Source organism: Dendropsophus ebraccatus, chromosome 11 (assembly GCF_027789765.1).
Source record: "Dendropsophus ebraccatus isolate aDenEbr1 chromosome 11, aDenEbr1.pat, whole genome shotgun sequence".
NCBI lineage: Eukaryota > Metazoa > Chordata > Amphibia > Anura > Hylidae > Dendropsophus > Dendropsophus ebraccatus.
This window is the reverse complement of record NC_091464.1, coordinates 50,293,006-50,307,966: the sequence shown is the minus strand read 5'-3', so window position 1 is coordinate 50,307,966 and position 14,961 is coordinate 50,293,006. Positions and strand designations below refer to the sequence as shown.

At 39.4% G+C, this 14,961-nt stretch overlaps 1 protein-coding gene across 1 annotated transcript in view; it reads right to left on the bottom strand.

Annotated features, from left to right (window-relative positions):
* Positions 1-14,961, bottom strand: part of SEZ6 (seizure related 6 homolog) — a 254,980-nt gene that overhangs the window by 97,959 nt on the left and 142,060 nt on the right. The gene's annotated exons all lie outside the window — the stretch shown is intronic.

Sequence of the window (14,961 nt, the reverse complement as noted above, 5' to 3'; positions counted from 1 at the left end):
GCTAAGGGTGTATTACACAACCTGACTCCCACTAGGTTTGAGTGTCTTAGTATCGGGTTGGCAAGGACACACAAATGATCACTGGATCGCTCATGCGGCACTTTCTTCTGTTAACTGTTGGCCGCACATACCTGTGTGGCTGACAAACAATTTTTAAACTTGTCCAAACCCTTTGATCATCCAAAGAACAGGCTGATCCTAGCAATCAGGTTGATGTTGGCCTGTTCTACTAAGAATGGTTACATTTAATAAAGCCCTTACTCTTCAAGCAAATCGGACATTGGGTACACAGAGGCAACCATACAGTGCCCAATAAGGATCATTCACAGGTCCTATTTTAAGTAAGAAGACCCATGCTTAAAAATTGGTGGGCATCATATGGCTCAACAATTGTACCATCTAACAAACTGTTGTACCTCTCCATCCTCCATGTCAGATTGGGTTTCAGATTAAAGGCCCTATTACACTGAACAATTATCATCTCTACTATATTTGTTCAGTGTAATAGCGCATTTTAAGAGATTGCGATCAACTCTGCTGCGCGCTGCTGTGCTGCAGACCGCCTCAGACTTCAATGGGCCACCCTAACGAAATGAGGATTCCTATTGCCGGCTCCTCCCACTGCTCCGCACTCGGTATCTGCGCGTGTTATGGCACAGTGCAGTGAGCGGGGAATGAGGGTAAAGTAAGTGCTGAGCTGATGCATTGGGCCATGTAATACTGGACAAAAACGTTTTCAGTCCAGGTATATATTGCAGCTTCCAGTAATGAACTACAAGAGCAGAAAAGAATTCTGGCTCAAAGGCGGAGGCGGAGGCGGAGAGAGAAGCCTCAGAATAATTTCCTCATGTGACTCCAAGATAGTCCAGGTAATGATTACTATTAAGCAGCAAATGTGCCCAATTATTTAGCAGTTTTAAGTATTGGACGTACTAGGCAGAGTTGCTAATGTGGAAAGCTAGGTGACAGACACTGCGGTAGCTGTATTGACCATCATATTGAATGTAGTGACTGTCATCGAGGTTAATAGAAACAAATATAACTAGAGACTTATTTTTGTGTATGGACTTGCTATGAATACAAACTATTACCTTGGTAGATAGATATTACGTGGGTTGGGCCAGTGCTTATAAGAATGCAGAACACAATTTACTAGCAATTAGGGACAATAGCGAAGCACCAAGCACAAGACTTTAATATAATCAAACTGCAGGTTTGTAATATTAATTGTATCCCTAACGCATAACATAAATCAGACGTAATAATCGCCCGGTTATATTTGTAGAAGCAGATGAAATTTAGCCACTCGCTAGTACTCTTAATTTCCAAATCAGTCAGGTTTTTGCAGTTGCAGGTACACAGCTACTAAATTTCCTGAATGCTAAATGAAAATATATTTTAGCCGAAGATAAATCTTGTGATACTTTTCCGGCTTGATACATTATGGCCAATTGTTAGAATTTAAAATGAGCAAAACCGCTGGAAATTGATTCTGGAAGAAAATGAAGTGAACTGCTAACCTTAGTGAGCCATGCATATTGCTGCTTTTCATGCTGAATATTTCAGCCTGTTGCTGTAATTTAATTCTCTAATTCATCATATCCTGTTCCAGGCATGGAACATGGATCACGTGTTACACAGTATTCAGTTGGATTTAGTCCCCAGGGGGAAGATTTACCAAGTGTAACGGCCAGTAATCTTGCCATAGATGCTGCCAAAAAGGCGTCGCTCATGGCACGAGACCAATCCCAATCACTGTCAATTATTAAGTCAGACCGCCCACTGGACTTTTAGAAGAGAAGTTTACGGGATGCTGGCTATGACACTAGAGCACCATGAGGGTCGAATCAGTGCTAAGACGCTTAGTATTTTTAACTGTGTACAATTTATCTGTTGCAATGCCAAAATGGGATCAGGATGTGACATGACATGGGTTTCCCCATACATACACCCCCCTCCCCGCATGTACATACTTAAGTCAGTAGTCAGACAAACTGTAATTAAGGGTTCCCAGCCTGAAATGCTTTAACTGATCATGTAACTCACCATATGTATTGGATTTTACATGTTGTTCATGTTTCTACAAGGAAATCAATACACTGAAGATTTGTTACTGCGTCTAGTCTGGAGTGCTGGATCTCTGATTGACCTACACGTTGTATTGAAGCTTTTCCTAAAAATATTTACAGTATATGCTGTGTCTGAATTAATATATATCAAGGTTGTCATTATAAGATCTGACTCTATACAATATGCAAGTTCAAGGCTTCCTCTAGGTATATGCCCTATCCTTTATATTATAATATACCTGTAGATAGTAGGAACTATAACTAGTAAATATGTCGTCCGAGCCAAGGCAAAACTTCCCATTGGCTGTTCAGCCACCAGTTGAAGAAGACTGCCGCAGTCTAATGTTGACAAAAAGAACAGGAGAAGAAGGTGATGCCATGAATTAAATTTATTTTGAGCATCTTCAAAACATCCATAACTAACTTACATATAAAATTCTTCATATTGGCCTACTCTTTGAAGTCAACCTTCTGCCATCCACATGCACGGCAATAAAAAATACATGACCATCAATAGATGAAAATAAATTTATGTTGTGTCTTACATAAAATCCCAGAGCCCCTATACTGCTGCTAGAAGACATCTCCAAGAAATCTTATTGACCAAATTACAGTCCGTTATTTAAGTAATTATTTAACAGAAGCGGCTCCCGGGGGACAGGAATTGCGGTTAATGTGAGATTAACATGCCGACGGCGCCTTTGTAGCCGCAGCTTCTTGGTGGTCTCGCATGCATAATTACACATGTCATCAACCTTATACCAATATTATGGATCGCAGCTTCTGCTTTCTTCTGCTTAGTGTGATGAGAAAATAAGTTCCTGGTCTACATCAGCTAAACACGGCAAAAAAAAAAATGTATAGTGCACGAGGAGGAGGTATCTGAAAACAAAGTCAGCCCTACGGCTAGCTCTCTCCCACCTCTCTCTTTAAGGATGATAGCAATGACTTTTTGTGCTTTGGCAGTTGTATGTTGTACAGTCTGTATGATGAATGCTTGGCTGACTACGATCAATAAGGGCCTCTAGCTCTCTAGGTCCTTGTGGTGGATCAATAGCGCACAACCTTTAAAGGGCACATTCCCACCTGGGTTCTGTAAAACATCCCGTGTCTCCTGCAGACCTCCAACAAGCCAAAGCTGAAGCATCTCCTGAGGTGGGGAGAGATAAAGGTTGCCAGCTGTATTTCCATGGAAAGGATAATCTACATTCAATAATGACAGACTGAAGGGATGGCAGGAAGCAGACGATGCACAGATAAACAAGATTTTTTTTTTATAACAACTACTTGGGCTGAGTGTCAGGAAACATCACACCTGGTTGGTTGCTTATAGCAAAATCTTAGACTGTATATACACTGTAAACATTGTTATTTAAATTATGACTATTCATTTAAACTCCAATATACTGTGTAATGCTATATGCAGAATATACTACATTACTCCACCCACTACTCCACTTTCCTTGGATCCTAGTAGAAATGAACGCAGAGCATTACACTGTCTGGTCTTAGGGCTGTGTAACCTTAGATGTGTCATTACTGATGAGGAGACATTGTCCAGACCTAAGGCTTGCATCACAAAAACCACATTTAATATCATATCTGAGCACCGGACAGAAAATTAGTCACCCCTGAAGAAATCATGGAAATAATCATTTAGCATTGTGTAACTCCGCCTCTGGCTTTGATAACCCATTGCAATATTTGCTCGCCAACAGGTTGGGAAGGACCTTCATTCACTGACTGCAGCAATTCCTGTTGGGTTTGAATGCAATTTTGATCAACAAGCCGTGAAACTCATCTCCGGTTCCTCTCAGGATCCTTTTCGGACCACAATTCTGACGTTATGGCCATGGCCACGGCTAAACACGATTTCCCCTTTTTTGCCACTTTCACATCTTTACATTAACCCATGTTTAAATACAATTACCGCTTGAAACAAACTGTCTAACTGATCCCTACTGCCTTAAGATCAAGTAGAGGCAGTACACGCACAGTTAAGCACATGACTCAACCGTTGCCCCATCGGCACCATCTGCACTGGCTTAATTCATCTCTGCTTGTGCACTAGGGTAACTAACTTTTTGTCCGGTGAGCGTATAAAAAAGCAACTTCTTCCTCTATTTGGGCACTGTATATCAGGCATCATATCAGGAGAAAGAGAAAAGTTTGCTAAATTATTGTACTGTATTTGCGAAAATATTTAACATGACAAGTACTACAAGTAGAACTATATTAGTTGAACCAAGAATAACCCTTTAAGCTGACCATGCATATTATAGAACCTGTTGGCTTGAATGGGCAACCATTTAAGAATTATGGTGGTAACATGAAGAGGAAAGGATCAGGGAGTTGGATTTTAACTGCTGGCAGGTCTGTAGACAGGTGAGTTACCCCTAGACCACAGCTCCAACACATTTAGGCTCAGAGATTCAACTACCGTATTTTCTGGTGTTTAGGAAAACCTTTTAACCCGGAAAAATCTTCTTAGAAGTTGGGGTTCACCTTTTTCACTGGGTATGGCTGCATCTTCACCATATGGGGGTGACCACTATAAAAACAAACAAACAGTTAACTCACCTGTTACCCGCTGCGGCAGCGAGCGGGTGAGTGTGGGAGGGGCTGCGGAGAGCTGCCGGGGGGCTTCAAGGGTAAACGCTAGATCGTCCCGGCAGCCTATAGGAGGTTAGTGGCGGTCATGGAGAGACGGCAGCAGATCGCTGCTATCATAGTCGTTTGTTTTTCAAGATGTTTGAAAGACAAACGACTGCAACGATCAGCCAACATGAACAATGTCGGCTGATCGATGCCTTCTATTCGACTATGCTATCATAGTCGTTTGTTTTTCAAGATGTTTGAAAGACAAACGACTGCAACGATCAGCCAACATGAACAACGTCGGCTGATCGATGCCTTCTATTCTACGGGATGATTACCGTCTGTAACGGCCGATATCGGCCAAATACGGCCGATAATCGTTCCGTGGGATAGGGCCTTAAATAGGATTCAGGAGGAAGGTGTTTTTAGAAAAAAAAAACTGAACTCAAGAACAACACAACACAGTGAGAGGTTAGTTGTGGGAAAGATCAGAAGCAATGTGAGAAAATATTTCTTTACTGAAAGAGTAGTAGATGCTTGGAGCAAACTTCCAGCAGATGTGGTTGGTAAAACTAAAATAATTTAATTAAACATATATCTATCCTAAGATAATAAGAAGGGAAAAACTAAAAGGGCAGGCTAGATGAACCAGGGCGGCTTTTTCTGCCAACAATCTTTCTAAAACTTTATCCTTCTTTGTAGTAGCAACAAGCTTACAGAACTATTGGACAGACAGATTTTTCAATAGCCATTCACTACTGAACATAATAATATTTCATCCCTTCATGATCACAATTGTATTTCATATATCAACTTGTAAATCTTTCCAATACTTTGGTTCCATCTACATCAAATAGCATCAATTTGGAAAACCCAAGACGGCCACTCAACAAGGACAACAGAACGTCCTGGCTTTTATCAAATCTATTTGATGAAATTCCTAATGCTAATCATATAGATAACAGTGTGTATCACATAACATACAACCATAAAGCCTCACGTTGGATGTAATGTTTAATCTGTAGCTGACATGGGAGATTAAATAGATACTGGACTCATTTTAGGCCTATTTGAAGATGTCACTTGTAATAATGGGCGCCTGTAAGACATCACATCGAGGGTTTTCTCCAGATGGGTTTTCAATCATATCACACACTTCCTTTAGACTTCAAGGCACACAAAGTAAGTGTTATTAATGAAGACAAGCAGAAAACCAATTAAATAAGACAAATCAGAGACATCATGAATCATTTCTGAAAGGTTTGTACATAAATGCTATTTACCGCCTTCACTTTTTACTTTTTAATGGCAATAATTTGAAAGGAATCTTTATCGGACGGTAATTAAAGAGGAATCATATGGGCAACCGCGCCATATTCTCCTAACTAAGGTAACTCTATATTCTTGTCCTCATCCAGCCCCTCTTATGTGCACAATATCAGTAGGCTGCTTCCTGGATAAGGACAAGAACCCAGCATATCACAGAGGTGATAGTGTATATACTGAGACGTGTCAGTTACCTTGTCCATCATCTAAAAGATATAGTGGATAAGACGTACTGGAGATATTGGGGATTTAGCAAACATGGTGTAACGTGAAACTGGCTCAGTTGCCCCTAACAACCAATCAGATTCCACCTTTCATTTTCCAAAGAGTCTGTGAGAAATGAAAAGTGGGATCTGATTGGTTGCTAGGGGCAACTGAGCCAGTTTCACTTTACACCATGTTTAATAAATCTCATCCAATGTCTTTATAGGAGAAAGTTGCATATAAAAATGTAGTCACTATTGCATCCGCAAAGAAGCAGTTATTTGGTAAAATGATGAAAATTATTGTTGGCTATAATATGCTTAAGAAATGGTATAAAGGCAGTGAAATATATTGGAATTTGTGGAGCCAAATCAGGCTTGAAAACGATCATTGAATAGGTTATCCATAGAATTAAGTGATAACTAGCTGATCAATAGAGATTAAACAGCCCAGGCCCACATGATGACAAGAATAGAGGTCAGCTGTCCCCCAAGTGAATGAAGTAGCAGTGTGCATGCTTGACCCTCTGCTTCATTCATTGTTTAAGGGACTTCTAGACGTGGCTCAGATCAATGCCTGACAGTGTCCAGAAGTCCCATAGAAGAAGGAATGGGACAATGACAAGGATGTAGCTGAGATTTTGATCGGTGCGGGTCCTAGCAGCTGGACTACCATGATATGTTAGTTATTCCCTATCCTGTAGATAGGAGGTAACTTTTCATTGTACTTAAAACACTTTTTAGGTTTCCATACTCCTTTATCAGTTTATCTCTCAAAGGGGTTAGGTAGTGAAATTCTCTTGGCAAACCCCTTATATTCTGCACCCTGTGAGTGGCTCACATAGGTATACTGTATATTGAGACCTTAAAGGAGGTATCATGGATTAGAAAAGTACACAACATCTGTCCCAAGGTTGAATGCGGTATTGAAATTCAGCTCCATTCACTTCAGTGGATTTGATCAACATCCAAATTGAGGACAGTTGCTGTTTCTGCAAGAAAGCGGACATGTTTTTCTAACCCCTTCTAGTCCCCTTTTAGAAAGAAACAGCCATTAGATCATTATTGACTTTTTTCACAGTATGGTTTGTGCTCTTCCATAAACAAAGGCAGGTAATCACACATAAATGACTTTAGCATAGTAAAAAAAAAGATATATCCCATGAATCCATGATCTGTAATATATATATATATATATATATATATATATATATATATATATAGCATTAAACAAAATAAAAATAAAAAAATAAATATTTTTACCAGGAATAAGTCCCCATCATCTAGATCACAGTAGGCTACTATTACTGGAGCAGCACCATGCACAGTAGAGTCAGATAGTATAGTAAAGCTACTGAAGTGATTGTTTCCTCCCAGAGCATGGTATTCTGGTCACTGGGACACATAGCAGCTGTTATGTATTTAGACCCATGATTCACTGCACAATGCTATGACCCCAGACTTTGCATTGTGTGCAATCTATTGACATGAAAATGCAATATAGGGGCCAAATAAGGTTGAACACAAATATTTTAAAGCCATCAGACGATAAATGTAAAGCTTTGTTATATTTGTTACATCAAAGACCTCTGTTTCACCAGGAATATAAGTAAGCTCAGCGTTCTTCAGCTTGATAATAGCACACATAACAATGCACCCTCCTCATTGTTTGCATGAGATAACAGAACGTTTGCTTTTTGCTCATTGTTTATCATGGTGGATTGATATTCTGAATGCTGTACATTGCCACAGCTCTTAGTTCCTATTTTACCCAAATACAAAACCGTTTGTTAAATAAAAACCTCTGCATGCTGTTCTTTCATTTCTTTTTCCTGTTACATCAAAGAAGCGTCAATTATTTCCATTTTTATTATTACCAGTAGCACTATTGATCTATAACCCTTTGTCTTGATATAAGATTCGCCGGTGAAAATAATGTTGTTTTGTCATTTTACATTGGTCATCAGATCACATAGGTAAGATCTCAATTTCACTAATAAAAATATATACCTTTGTGGGTCTGTGGTTTGCAAATTACATTGTCCTATTCAGCATCTCTACAGCACCACAGGGATGGCAAATAGCGGATACCAATCATACCAGTACTACCAATTAGGACTAACAAATGCAATCTCCATTCTAGGACCATAACTTTACATTGCCTTTATTCCTTCAGCCACAGTAGGGGAAATATAGCATTAACTGGTGGTCATTCAATGGCTAGCCAACCATGCAGTATATAAAAGGACTTGATCCTCTTTGTATATTCCACTCCAGGTAAAAGGTAGGTGACAAGCACATGACCTACATAATCCTACTGCTCATATCAGGGCTTGCTTGATGTAGCAGTTTCTTATAGGTTATCTTCTGTTTAAAGATCCCTGTTGATTTTGATGCTTAAATCCTTTATAAATTTAGGGTTAGTTTTTATTGGGGATATTTTTTAGGGACAATTAAAGTTGTGTCTCATACAAGGTTTAGTGTTCAGGGATAGATCCAAGGAAAGATTCATGAACCCTTGTTCAGTGTTTGGACTTTGTATTTGTTCATCATATATCTGCTTCATCATTTATAAGTGCTATCGTCCTTTTCCATCATCATTTAGTTTCTATGGTCTGTTGGTGAGTTCCTGTTCTTGTTATTTATGATCTGCTTATATATATATATATATATATATATATATATATATATATACAGTATATATATATATGTAAATTTTCGTTTGAATACCGTGATATTACTGTACATCAAGACTGGGTGTCTGAAAAGTGTTTGAGAACCGAGCAGGAGTTTCATTACCAAAGCAAACTTTCCGAGCAGTTTGAGAACCGAGGCACCACTGTGTGTGTATATATATATATATATATATATATATATATATATATATATATATATATATACACACACATACTTTCATACATTTATCCTTGCTACCCCCTGGTTGTTTTTGCCATTGTAGATATCCATTGACTTCACTCCTATTCCTGTTTTATCAATGTAAGCCAATCTCTGGCTGGTAAACACTGTGTCTGTCCATATCCAATAGCCGTTACAGGTCTATGGTGTCTGACAGTTGTCCATTTTTACAAAAAAAGACAAGGATTGCAATCTGCAATATTACCAGGAGAAATACAGATGATCTGATTTCTGTACTGGCCAGTAGCTGTTTAGCCCCCCAGTGTATAAAGCAAGGATCCAGTGACACTGACACATCCTCTGCCCTTGGGACGCATCTATGTTTTATGATGTCACCGGTCCTCTTAAGACAAATTATTACCGTGTGAATCACAGCTGCTGCTGCTATAATTTAGCTGATATTTCTACCTCTGCGGCCCTCGGTGTCAGAAGGTGAAATGCTCATGATCGATCCTCATAGCCTTCCATAAAACATACTGAGCCATGCTGGGGCAGCCCTGAAAATTCATCAGCTGATGGACATACAAAGCCTGCACCATGCGCTATACATATTTTTATCAGAACGAGTTCAGCCCGGCAGCTGCTTCAGTAAAACTCACATTGTGTGTCAGTGTAAGCTGCTTGGAGTAAATGGTGCTGTGTTCTTTTTGTCAAACTGACAGCTGGTTATACATCAAGGGTTTTAAGTAATTTATTTCACTTGCAGAACAAACAAGAACATAGTCCTATAGAGTAAAGACTTTTGAGCTAAAACTTTAGTTGTGTTAAAGTAATTGACAGCGCTCATACACTGTATATTAGATGGTCCTGTAACACAGAAACTAAGCCAAGTAGCTTGCTAAAGGCATATACATGCAGTGTATATCCAGAAGAAGAAAAGAAAAATACATACAATGATGGGGATGAAAAAAATGTAAAAGAAAAAAAAAGTTTTAAAGTAGGTTACATCAGGAATCTATAGCCAACCCAAAAAGTGATATGTTGTTATAATTATATAGCTAAGTGTGCTCTGTTCACACACATTTTTATAGCCCTCCTGTTCCCAAGCTATGTGGGCTTATAATTCAGTTAATAGATGGGTGTGAAAAAAGGTACTGTAACAAGAGTGACATGTCAAAGGTTTTGATCAGTCAGGGTTTAAGTGTTCAGACCGCAATCGGGGGGATGAGCCTGGAAATGTCTGCTCTTAGTGCGGCCCTCTTCTGACTCTGTGTCACATGACGAGACGGCCACATAGTGCAAGTCTATAGAGCTGTCTCCTCACACAGACACAGGGCGCAGTCGTCTCCCTACTCACTGAATACTCAAACTTTTGACATGACTCCCTGACATGTCAAAGGTTTTTTTTTTTTTAATGAATGGTACACTTTAATTTTAATAATATGTGTGAATATCAGGTGATGAATATGATTATATAGTCAGTAGTGACTGTATAAACATGCCCATCACTTGGTATTTACTCACATTATTAAAATGAAAGGGAATCTGTCAGCTCCCGGGCCCTACCTGAGGTGCATGGGACCTTTTAGTAATTCATCTGTGGAGTGGATTATGCACTCGGGTCTCCTACTGTAATGAAGAGTCAAAGAGAAGTTGGAGTTGTGTCTATTCCCTCTTATTCATGAATAATCTCTGCTGCCCGACCTCCTGCTCCTTCACTCTGTCAACCAGTCTCTCTGATTGTTTCAGCTGTGGTCTAGACCTGTAACCCACCTGTCTAGAGACTAAGGCCTTATGCACACGTTCAGTAATTTTTTCTGGTCCTGAAAGAACCCCCTAAAATTTACGGATTGGACATCCGTATTGCATCCGTATTTCCGTAAATCCATTTTTACTACTCCAATGCTTTTTAATGCACTTCATCCATATTTTTTTACGGAAATACGGATGCCAACATGTTACAATCCGTAAACAATTGATTTCAATGAGAGGATCCGTAAAAAAATCTGGGTCTGCACCGGGTCCGTACTAGGACATGTCTTTTTTTTTTTCATGATTGATTTTCATCCATTTCTGCTACTGATATTGTGAATAGCCCAATAGACATCAATGTGCACTAACTCGGATCCGTAAATACGGATCCGTAAATTACGTAACGTGTGCATAAGGCCTAAGAACTGTTTTTTTTTTTCCGGGGTTCAATACACGTGATAAAATTTTTAAACTAATTCAGACTTCTTTGCACTTTTAAAAATGATATAATAATGATAAAAAAGAAAAAATAAATAACTATAAATATTTCCATAAGGTGAATCGACCCCAGGAAAAAAACTGTTGATGGCCTCTAGACAGGTGATTTACCTCTAGATTTTTACCCCTAATATTTTTGTGATGACTACAGGTCCAATTTAAAGGATTAAAAATTATACACTTATACACATATTTTTAAGTAACAAGCGAGAGAACAAACAACTCAGGTTATCACCAACGTTTTATATCTAGACATCTAAAAGATCTAGGTCTAAATTACATTGTTTCAATTGTACTATAAGAAGAATAATATTCCCATTTGCTGTAAAACAAAGTTATATTAGAAATCCCTTCGGCATTCTCTCACCTATATTGAACTAAGTGGCCTATAAGTGTTTTCATGTGGTCACAGGGACAGATCCTTGTTTTATACAGTAGGGGGTAAATGATTCTGATTATTTTAGTATGTAGTGGTGTTTTTCCATCTCTGCTTCAGCTTTCATTATGAATATATTTGTATTATATGAAGTAATATACCGCCCAATGTAGATTATACGGGAATTAGAAGTCACTGAGTTGCAAATTCTAATTATATTTGAACATCATACTTTAATATAAAAATAGCTTTGATTCCATTATAAAGAAAATAAGAGGAATATCAATCTGCTCTTTACATGCGGCAATGAAATTAAAAGCCATTAATAAAACATTACAGTCATGCTACATTCAATCATAAATCTGTCTTCAAACAATCTTTGTACAGTCGGTATCCATTCAGCACAGAGAAAATGCTTGGCCCATGAAAAGCATTTACCCCAGCATGCCAAGCGTAGTGTAACAAATACAGCAATCCTGCTAATTGTGACATTCAGGGGCTGGATTGCAGCAAAATAAACCAAGCAAGTGCGGAGACCTTCAGCCTCCGATTTATCCAGTGTTAGTTGTGTTATCTGCTCATGTCAGCTATTGTTTATCTGTCTGCTAGGTGTAGTCTGTTTGCTAAGAAACCACTCAATTTTTCTGTCTGGGTGACCACAGCAGCTGAAGTGGCTATAGGATGGATATATGGTTTACTGCCTCTCCATGCTACAGGGAATGTGTCACCAGAATATGTTTCTATGTTGAACATATTTGAATCTTGATGCATGGATGTCCAGGTCACACTGAAAGAGCGCTAACCGTCTCACCTTCTAAGAGCCATAATGCTTTTATTACCCCCTCTAAGGGACTGGTTGTGGGCTCAATTTTTGCAATAAGATCTATACACTCACCGGCCACTTTATTAGGTACACCTGTCCAACTGCACGTTACCACTTAATTTCTAATCAGCCAATCACATGGCGGCAACTCAGTGCATTTAGGCATGTAGACATGGTCAAGACAATCTCCTGCAGTTCAACCGAGCATCAGTATGGGGAAGAAAGGTGATTTGAGGGCCTTTGAACGTGGCATGGTTGTTGGTGCCAGAAGGGCTGGTCTGAGTATTTCAGAAACTGCTGATCTACTGGGATTTTCACGCACAACCATCTCTAGGGTTTACAGAGAATGGTCCGAAAAAGAAAAAACATCCAGTGAGCGGCAGTTCTGTGGGCGGAAATGCCTTGTTGATGCCAGAGGTCAGAGGAGAATGGGCAGACTGGTTCGAGCTGATAGAAAGGCAACAGTGACTCAAATAGCCAACCGTTACAACCAAGGTAGGCAGAAGAGCATCTCTGAACGCACAGTACGTCGAACTTTGAGGCAGATGGGCTACAGCAGCAGAAGACCACACCGGGTGCCACTCCTTTCAGCTAAGAACAGGAAACTGAGGCTACAATTTGCACAAGCTCATCGAAATTGTACAGTAGAAGATTGGAAAAACGTTGCCTGGTCTGATGAGTCTTGATTTCTGCTGCGACATTCGGATGGTAGGGTCAGAATTTGGCGTCAACAACATGAAAGCATGAATCCATCCTGACTTGTATCAACAGTTCAGGCTGGTGGTGGTGGTGTCATGGTGTGGGGAATATTATCTTGGCACTCTTTGGGCCCCTTGGTACCAATTGAGCATCGTTGCAATGCCACAGCCTACCTGAGTATTGTTGCTGACCATGTCCATCCCTTTATGACCACAATGTACCCAACATCTGATGGCTACTTTCAGCAGGATAATGCGCAATGTCATAAAGCTAGAATCATCTCAGACTGGTTTCTTGAACATGACAATGAGTTCACTGTACTCAAATGGCCTCCACAGTCACCAGATCTCAATCCAATAGAGCATCTTTGGGATGTGGTGGAACGGGAGATTCGCATCATGGATGTGCAGCCGACAAATCTGCGGCAACTGTGTGATGCCATAATGTCAATATGGACCAAAATCTCTGAGGAATGCTTCCAGCACCTTGTTGAATCTATGCCACGAAGAATTGAGGCAGTTCTGAAGGCAAAAGGGGGTCCAACCCTTTCCTAGCATGGTGTACCTAATAAAGTGGCCGGTGAGTGTAGTTTATATTGGTACCATATTGGTGTGAATGGAAATTTTTGAGCTCTTTATTAATTATTTTAAATATATAGTAAAAAATAGCAATCCTGGTGCCCCCCCCTTACAATGATTACCATATGGGAACAATATTGCTATATTTTAATAGTTTGCACAATGCCGCACGCTAAAATACCAAATATGTTTATTTCATTACTTTATTTTTTTTTTTTACATATTTTTATTTGTAAAATAGAAAAGTATATGATTTAAACTTTTATTGGGGAGGATGCTTTGTGATATTTTTAAAAATGTTTTGTATTTTTACACTTTTTGTAAGCAATCAACAGATTGCTTAGGGTGCTTTTACACACACAGATTTCTCAGGGGTCGTGGTTGCAAACAAGCACTGATCAGCGAGATCGGCAGCTTGTTTTGCTGTGCCTTTACACAGCACGAGAAATTGTGTGGACCTTAGGGATTGAAAGAGAAGTTCCATTATATACAGGCTGGCAGGGGGGGTGGGGGAATTTAATAAACAGGGTATACTTACAAGTAGTGATGAGTGATAAGTATTCGATCGAATAATACGCTATTCATGCTATTCGATTGTGTTCAAATATTCGAACAATAACGCAGTAAAAATTCAATTCGCCCTCCCACATCCCCTGGCGCTTTTTACCAGCCAATACACATGCAGGGGGGGAGGGACAGGCACTAGGAATAGGCAGGACTTAAAAAAATGCTAATTGTAATTGGCTGGCTAAACTATGTCAGCTCCTGAATATAAGAATAGTGGATTTCAGATTCGTGTCACTTCCTGTTTAAGGCTAGAGAGGGACAGACTATATACCAGGGAGTGAAGTTAGGTAGGAAGGGACCCCCAAAAGCCCTTGTTAGGGCTAAAAGTATAAAAACCTGAGATTTAGAAGCTGTTGTGAAACAGGCAGTCTGTTCAGACATCTACTGATGGTGTATACGGCTGTATACTGTGTTTGCGGGATAATACCAGTTATCTTGCTTCTACTGATTTGTGCAGTCTGCATCCTGTAAAGGAGTTGAACAGTTCTTTCATTTTATTATTGTGAAAAACAATTATATATCCGGTATACTGCTGTATGCTGTGATTGTGGGATAATACCTGTTATCTTGCTACTACCAATTTGTAGTTATCATTAATTTTCCTTATTACGTATTT